Source organism: Asparagus officinalis, chromosome 6 (genome assembly GCF_001876935.1).
Source record: "Asparagus officinalis chromosome 6, Aspof.V1, whole genome shotgun sequence".
Classification (NCBI taxonomy): domain Eukaryota; kingdom Viridiplantae; phylum Streptophyta; class Magnoliopsida; order Asparagales; family Asparagaceae; genus Asparagus; species Asparagus officinalis.
Genome location: NC_033799.1, coordinates 22,329,332 through 22,338,542, shown reverse-complemented (window position 1 = coordinate 22,338,542; position 9,211 = coordinate 22,329,332). Strand labels below are relative to the sequence as shown.

Sequence of the window (9,211 nt, the reverse complement as noted above, 5' to 3'; positions counted from 1 at the left end):
ATAAACGAAAATTAGGGTTTTAAAAAGATTAAAAATAATAATAATTACAAAATAAATTTAATAACTATGTAAAAATTATCTACATATTAAAACATACAAGTTGTAGTAAAATTAGGGTTTTAAAAAGATTAAAAATAATAATAATTACAAAATAAATTTAATAACTATGTAAAAATTATCTACATATTAAAACATACAAGTTGTAGTATTACAACTAATAATACACAACAGTAGAAATAATGCAAGAAATTGTACAATCAAACAAGAATAATTAATGAAAAATATAATTACTTATTTTTAAAATCAAATAATTATAGGATAATTATCTACGCAAAAAACGTACCAGTTGTGCTAATACGACAGTTGATACGAAATAGTCAAAATATACACATATTGTACAATTAAACGAGAATAATTAATAATAAAAATATATTTACTTATATTTAAAATCAAATAATTAGGGAATAATTATATACACAGTAAAACACACCAATTATACTAATACGATAGATAATATATAACAGTAGAAATAATACAATAGATTATACAAATAATACGTAATTAATAATATAACGTATTATACGAAAATATACGTAATAATAATAATAATACCACGTATTATTCAAAATGATAGTAATAGTATCGGTAACACAACGGATAAATTCCAAAAAATTTTACTGCACTAAATAAATTTATAAATATTTAAATCATTTAAATAAATATAAAACTACTTAGACTTTAAATCATAGAAAATTATAGAAATTCGAGAAAAATATAAATACTCTTTTAAAATCATAATCAAATATTTTAAAATACTAGAAAATTATTTTAACTAGTATCAAAATTCATGATCCTTACAACAGGTCAGTCTTAGAACTGATGAGAGGAAGAGCTGATATCTCACTTTGTTGAGATATTTTGCTTTTGGTGCTTGTTTCCTTTGTAAAACAGGGATTTAGTTAAGATCTGATCTCTTGTCGAGCACTAGAGGTGCTGCCAAAATTCCCGCTGCGCACAACACTTCTTTCGTAACTGAGACCAGTTGACTCATTATTCATCAAACACAAAACACGAAGAAGCAATAAAATAGACATAAGTGGATATCCTCTTCTTTAGGGGTGCATTTGGCCTAGATACGGCTCTGATATTATGCTTATCATATTCATATCTGCTTACCTATCTCGGATACGGATACAGATACGGATATGCCTCCATATCCGCTAAAATTGAATACGGTTATGGATAGATGTGGATATATAAGCGGATATGCATGCGGATACAAAACAGATATGCGAAAACTAGATGATATTGAGAAAAACATAGTTCACGTGATACAAAAGAGGTCATTAATATGTTTATTATAACTAAAAAGCTAAGATTAGAATTAACCACAACCCATAATTTAAGAATCGAAACAATCGTAAGAGTATGACTAATATGTATTCGGATATTTCGGATACAGAGACAGATATTTCACTACACAACCATTTCCATAATCATATTCTATTAGTTATAGATTTGAGTAACCATATCCATATCTATATGGTTATGGAAATTTCCTCGGATACGGATACGGTTTAGCACCCTTACTCTTCTATCATCAATTTTATGTGGTTCAAACATATTCAGAGATATGTTCACATAGAGAAGCTTTATCCTCTGATCAGTTTACCAGCGTGGTGGATGGAGGATTTATAAAGAGTGGTATCACTCACTATGTAAGTAATAAAAAATAAAAAATACCTAATAACTGTGACATGCTTTCATATTTTGAAAAAAAATACATATTCGTATCATCAGTAACACTATTAAATGCACTAGCGTGTCTAGACTCAAGCGCATAGTATTAGTAAAATAAAATATATCATTACTAACGTATCATATCTGGACCCAAGCACATATCATTTTTACAAAAAGTCTTCATGAAAAAGAAAACCAAAAGAGAGGTGCTACAAAGACATATTCACCTAAAGTAAAGCCGCCCATGTTTACCATTGCTAAGTAGGACAAATTTTTAAAAATGATCGTTTTTCAAAATTAATAAGTAAAATCGACCATTTAATAATTTATTCAGCAAAATTGACCCTTTTTCAGTGAAAATTGTTGATTTTGCAGTTTTTGAACTGCACGGGACTACTAGTCCCGTGCAGTTCTCCCGAAAAGTATAGGGGAATGCGCAACTCCGAAGCCAATCCACAATCAACAAGATATAAAACGATCATAATCAAAAAAAGAACATCGGGATTTACGTGGTTTGGTCGACCAACTTCAACCTACGTCCACGGGGCAACACTACAAGAAATTCACTATGTATCAGGGAGAACTACAAGAGGAACCACTCAACTCTCGTCTCTAAATCTCTCAACATCACATACAAAATCAACTCTCATATTCTCTCCAAAGCTCACTCATTGTAATCTTTTGCACGAATAAAGATCACGAAACCCTCGCCTCTTGCACAATATTCTTGAATCAAGCTACGCCCTATGCTAACCCTAGATTACAAGAATATTGGCTTTCTCTCTCTCTCTCTCTCTCTCTCTCTCTCTCTCTCTCCACTACATCTTCTCTCTACTCTCTTCTTCTTAGTTTTTCCTCCAACAATAGAAAAATATATATAGGGAAACCAAAACCCTATCTCTAGCCTAACTTCCTAATTAAAATAGGATCAAACTCCTAATCGTGATGGAACACAAACTCCTAATCATGATAGATTTCTAACCCTATCTAATTCTCATGAAGTTCTACAAAGAATCAAAGATACAATCCCAACAAAAAGACCCCAAAATCATCACTTCACACACTCTCCTCGTCCTCTCCCTTCTCGCCCTCTTCTACCTCCTCGCCGACACCGTATCCCACTACTTCTGCTCCTCCATCGAAAACCTCTCCCGCCTCCTCAACCTCTCCCCTAAGGGCATAGCGTTTGGATCCGACTCCAAGGCCCACGGGCTTGTTGTTGAGTTCGAGCTGGACACCAAGAGCCCCGGTGAAGTAGTCGTTGCCTTCTGAGAGCATGAGGATGTTGTCGGCGCCCACATTGAGGCTCTCCTTCCAGGCCTTGATGACAAAGGCGTCGTCGACGGAGACGTAGGCGATAGTGTCGACGCCCTTGGCCTTGAGATCAGCGACTTTCTCCACGAAGCCAGGGAGGTGTTTCTGGGAGCAGGTTGGGGGTGAAGGCTCCGGGGATAGCGAAGAGGATGGCTTTCTTACTCTTAGTGAGATCGGAGACGGAGACCGTCTGGAGGTCGTTGGCGGAGCCGAAGTAGGATAGGATGGAGTCGAGGAGCCTGTCGTCGACGGAGATGGTGGGGGCGGCTGCTACTGGAGTGGAGGCAGGTGGAGAATCGCATGAGGTTCAATTGAAAAGAGAGAGAGTGCGAAGTGGTGATCTTGGGGTTTTTAGAAGAACTGCACGAGACTATTTTAGGGTTTTTTAGGAGAACTGCACAGGACTAATAGTCCCGTGCAGTTCAAAATCTGTAAAATCAACCCTTTTCGCTGAAAAGGGTCGATTTTGCTGAATAATTTTTTAAATGGTCGATTTTACTTATTAATTTTAAAAAAATGGTCATTTTAAAAAATGATCATTTTTAAAAAATTGTCCTACTAAGTACTATGTTCTTTATTCTCAAGCTGATTAGAAAATTATCAAATCATCTTTTTGCACCTTCGGTCATGAGTAAAATTTGGAAAAATTGTGTTAGGACCCTAAATTATAAAGATTCATATGGTCAACCCCTTGCACTTTTCACCCATGTGTAAAATCTCTAAAACTCAATTTCTCATGTGAAGAATCCTCCCTTTTTGCCGCCACCTCAGCACAAAGAAAAGTCATAATCTCCCCTAGTCTCTCATCTCTCTCTTTTTCTTCCTCATGAATCTATGTCTAAATGTTCCTTCTTCTCCCTCTCATCAACTATTATATCTTTTTCCACCACGTCTGCAATTACATCCTTCTTCTCATCTTTTCTCAACCATTAACTTTTTTGCCATTACGGCCTCTCTTTTTCATTTTGCCCTTCCCTCAAACATTTCTGCACCTCTTTCCCACAGCTGCTGCTGCATCACTCAAAGGTTGTTTTCTTTGGTTAAAACAGACATCTCCTAAAGTTACACTAAAGTTAACACTTAATAATTACAATTAATATCTATGTTTTAAGGTAGATATTTAGCCAAATTTTAACAGATAGATGTTAACTATATGACTTAGATGTTAGCTTTACCAGATAGATAACTGTATGATTTAGCTGTTGAGTTTAACAGATATGTTAATTCAATGAATTTATTGCTAAGTTTAACAAATTGATGTTAGCTATATGAATTAGCAACTACTCTACATAGTTAACATCTATTTTTTGAGATTATCATATGACTTAAATCATTAACATGTGAAGTATAAAATTGACATCTATTTTGTAAACTTAACATCCATCTTCAAAGATTAACAATTTTTTTATAACGTTAATTGCAGAGCTTAGATTAGAGGAAACAAGAAGAAAAATAAGAACCAGGAAGAATATTTGGAGAGGAACATCGAGATTGTATTCATCGATTCATCTAGATAAGAACAAGTATAATCCTAATACATTTTATTGATTATATTTCTCAATGTCTCATCTGTCTCTTCCATTTAGTGGTAACTATTTTTACTACATAATAACTATATGACAATTTTCCCACTAATCCCACTACATCCTCTTGGAATCCTAACAGAACATGATTGTTATTTTAGGGATGAAAAAAAGGATTGAGAAGAACTACCACATGAAAAATTATTTTGGGGGCTAAAATACATTAGCAAAAGTGCAATAACTTGATCACATGAGCATTTTAATTTTGGGGTCTAAACATAATTTTACCTTGAAATTTGTTATTTTCTTTTTCATCGATGTAATAATTGATTTCTCAATCTATTGTATTTATTAACTTTTTATAAGAAGAAATCTCTAAAATCAGTTAAATTCAAGGAGTTTACAATAAAATTGAGTCCATCGAATTAGTGGTTACAACATAATTGAGTCTATTGAATTATTGGTTAATCCATACAATATTAGTCGCGATATAGTTCATTGTATTAATATATTTTTGAGTAGGGAATATCGCCCTACTTTTTCTTAAAAAAATATATTTAGTTGTGATAAATAGTTACAGATGTATTATTTATTAATCCGAATCAAAGCTGAGATTTGTTTTAAAAAAATATAAAATACAACATTTACTGGAGATAATGTCAAAAATAGAAAATTGGAGATAGAAAGTGGTATTATTCCTACGACATTCTTCTATTTGCATTTCTTAAGTAGTTGCAATAAAAAAATCTACTACTTTTTAAGATTTTATTTCTTTTTTAAGGATCAATTACATTCCGGTATCATGAGAAATGATATCAATACACGAGTGACTTTGGAATTTGCGTGTTTGCACGGACGACCCTGAGGTTGCTATTTGTAATTACACGGGTGATCTTGAAGCCTAAATAACCAGCTAGTCCCGAGGTTGCCCATATAATTACAATTAGTAATCTTAGAATCACCCTTGTAGATACATAGACTCCAAAATCACCCATTTAATTAATCAGACCTCATGGTACCTTAGTGTAATTAATCCCTTTTTCTATTCTTCCAATCCCATGGCTTTAAAAATGGTTTCCCCCCCTAAAAACCACCTTAAACACAGAGTAAGTATACATAAATCATGTTTCAATTTCAATTTTAATTTATATATAATAACCTTTAAAATAGGTTTTGTTGCAATCAACCACCTCCTAAATAAATTTTCACTAAAAATTCAAAAGTAATCTGAAAATATTCAAGTTCAAAATATATGAGTTGCATCCAGACCTAAATACTTTGAATGTGATTTTTTAACAATAATTTTAAATTTTCAGTAAAAAGTTTCACCGGAGATTATTGATCGTAGTAAAAATTCATTTTAAAGAGGAGTTATGTATAAACTAGAAATGAATGATGGTTCCCTTATTATTATCCTATTTTCTAAGTGGTCGCTACGAAAAAACCCCTTTAAAGAGCCCCTTCAATTAGCCTCAAACTATTTTGTAATTAATTTCAATCAAGATTTTCTTCTAGCGGAGAAGAAGAAGAAGAAGAGCTTGAGAAAGCTCTCAATTCTGGTGAGAACAAATTTCCTTTACACCTTTTTGCCTTGGTTCGTTTTACAGTTTTTTTTAATTCCTTTATTTAAGCTGTAAAATGTTCCCAATTTGACCGATTCAAATGGGTCTCTTCCAAAAAATCCTGAACGTGCTGGCAATTGTTAAGGAGGTGTTTGTTTCAAATCCTATAATTTTAGGATATGGATTTCACCATGGAATTTGAAATCCATAGGTGTTTTGTTATGAGTTGGGATTTCTAAAATGTTGTTTGTTTCATTAATATTTTGGGATTTGAAATACTACAATTTGTAATATTTTTGTTTGTTTCAAGCTCAAATTGTAGCATTGCCAAATGCCAAAAATTTGTAATATGATGAATATGCTATCTTTTTTTGACTGAAAACATGGTGAGATACCCTGCATTAAAATATATATATATAAGATGTTTCTAGTAACAAATTACAGATCTGACAACTGATACAAGTCTAACCAAAGAGTGGTAAAAAAAAACTAGACTCAATAAGACTTGCTACACATAAGCACTAGAGAGCATCAAAACAAAACAACAAGTGCTCCAAAATAGACTAAATACTTCAACCTCTGCCAAGCATCAAACAAGACGCGAAAAGCTCCAAAATAGGCTGAGAGCTTCAGCGTCTTCAAAAGGAGGCCAGAAAGACAACAGAGAGGAGGATAGGAGGATCAACCTGCGGTTGAGAAGTTATCACCCACATCAGCATCGCTGTTAGATTGTGCGATATGCTTCAGTCCCAGGTTGATTGCTGCTTGATGGAGCTTAGGTCCAGATTTACTAGTGTTAAAACCCGTCCAAGATAGAACATGTCTAGCTACATTAGAAGCAATGCGATGATGACAGACTTCGATCCCATTAAAGATGAAGTTGTTGCGGCTATTCCATAAACACCAACAGAAGCACGACAAAAGGACTCTCCAAAATAAAATGATGTCCTGATTGATTGCAGAAATGAAATTGAGAGAGATCATGTCTTTCAGGTTTTGAGGCCGATCAATAGATGGGATGAGTGGAAGAAGAAGAGACCACGTTGAAGACAAGATGGCACACCTAGTGAATAGGTGATCATGAGATTCGATGACCTCATTGCAAAGAGGGTAGAGCGGACTACCTTCCCAACCTTTAGCAGCCATATTCTCCCTGGTATTCAACTTGTGCTTGCTGGCAATCCAGAAAAACACTTTAACCTTCAAAGGAGTAAGGGAGTTCCAAATGAATTTGTAGTAGTGAGAGGTGTTAGCCCTTATGTTTTGATGATGTTCTTACAACCACCATTATCGGTACTAATGGCTTATTGAGTGTATATGTAGTAAACTCATTTGTCAAGCTCGTTAGTGCCATTAATGGAGGATGGATGGAATATATGCTACAACGAAGATATTCAAAGGAGGAGGAGGCCAAGAGATGAAGCAACGTTATTTCAAGAACGACAAATTCGATCAAAAGCTTCACCCGATTCAAGCTATAGTATATTGCTATCTATATGAGGATATTAGCTTCTTTTGTTTTTCTCTCTAGTGCTAGAATGTAGGCAAAGAGTTACTGAGTTTACTTGAAGCTATTGGGAATCACACACACGTTTTTAGACTTGTGCTTTTAAGCGTTTTTCACAAAATACTATTTTCACAAGTATGAGTATCTATCTGCAAAATTCTTTTTCCAAGCAGTTTGTTTTTAGTATTAAAAACATTTTACAAAGTTTCAGAATTTTCAGAGGTCAAATAAATATTTTGCAAATATTTCAAGTTGGTCAAATATCAGATTTCAGAAAATATCAGAAATCGGTCGACCGGTCCGGTCGACAGATCCGATGACCTTTCTTCAGTATGTTTCTAGAGTGTCGTCGGTCGATCGGTGCGGTCGACCGAATTTTCAATCTTTAATCGGTCGACCGTGCCGGTCGACCGATGAGTCTCTGCGTGTTTTACCATATTTCCTTAGCTGCTCGCGGTCGACCGAATTTTTCGGTCGGTCGACCGAAGGCATTTTTCGGTCGACCGAAATTTCCTTCGGTCAACCGATTTTTGCCTCTGGTCAGCCGCGACTTTTTTAAACGGTCATTTACATCGTTTACTGTGCTTTCACTTGTTAGTGTTTGGCACAGTCTGTGATGAGGGTCTGAAGAAGAGATTATTATCTCATTTGGGAAGATTTGTTTTTGTTTTAAAATGATTTAAACTTTTCTATATAAACCCCCCAGACCTCTTCTTCTTCCTTAGCCCTAACGTTTGAAAAACCAGAGAGCTTTTTCTGTTTCCTGAGTAAATTTTCAAAACTCTGTTTTTCTCTCTGTTTCAAGTGTGATTCACCTCCCAGCTTCAGTATACCTTCTCTTTGCTATAAGGGCTGTGTAAAGAGAGGTTCTTGCATTTCTTTCTTCTGCTGTGTGAGTGAGATCTGTGGAGATCTACTGTGAGGGAGTGTGATCTGTGAGATCAAACTGTGTAGTGAGAGAGATCTGTGGAGATCGCTGTGTAGACGAAGTTCCGGCTTCCAAACCGGGTGTGTAGTGGATTTCTCCTCGAGAGTGGGGAGCGGGGACGTAGGCCAGAGGGCCGAACCTCGTTAACACATCGCGCGTCAAGGATAACGAACTCCTAACCTTATCTCTCTTACTTTTATCGCATTTCTGTTTTGTGGTTTGCTTGTGCTGATTTTTAATTGCATATTAGAGCCTCTTGACCCTAATCACCCCCCCTCTAGGGTCCAACAATTGGTATCAGAGCTTGGTCTCTATATCAGTTTTTGGTTTAACAACCTTAGAGAAAAGATCTAATGGAGGCTTCTTTGAATATGCATATGTTAGAAGGACAATCCACCACTAGACCACCACTCTTCACAGTTCCACGTGTGCAACCGCATACGAAATTTGGCAAAAATTATGTGTCACACATGAAGGAACACCCCAAGTTAAGGAATCTAAGATTAGTGGACTCATGCATGATTATGAGCTATTTAAAATGCTTCCTAATGAATCTATTGATGCTATGTTTCCCGGTTTACTAATATCATCAATGAATTACATGGTCTAGATAAGCAATTATCCATTCAAGAGATGA

The 9,211-nt window shown here is 35.0% G+C and overlaps 1 pseudogene; it reads right to left on the bottom strand.

Moving 5' to 3' along the window:
• Positions 2,797-3,349, bottom strand: LOC109845902 (annotated as a pseudogene).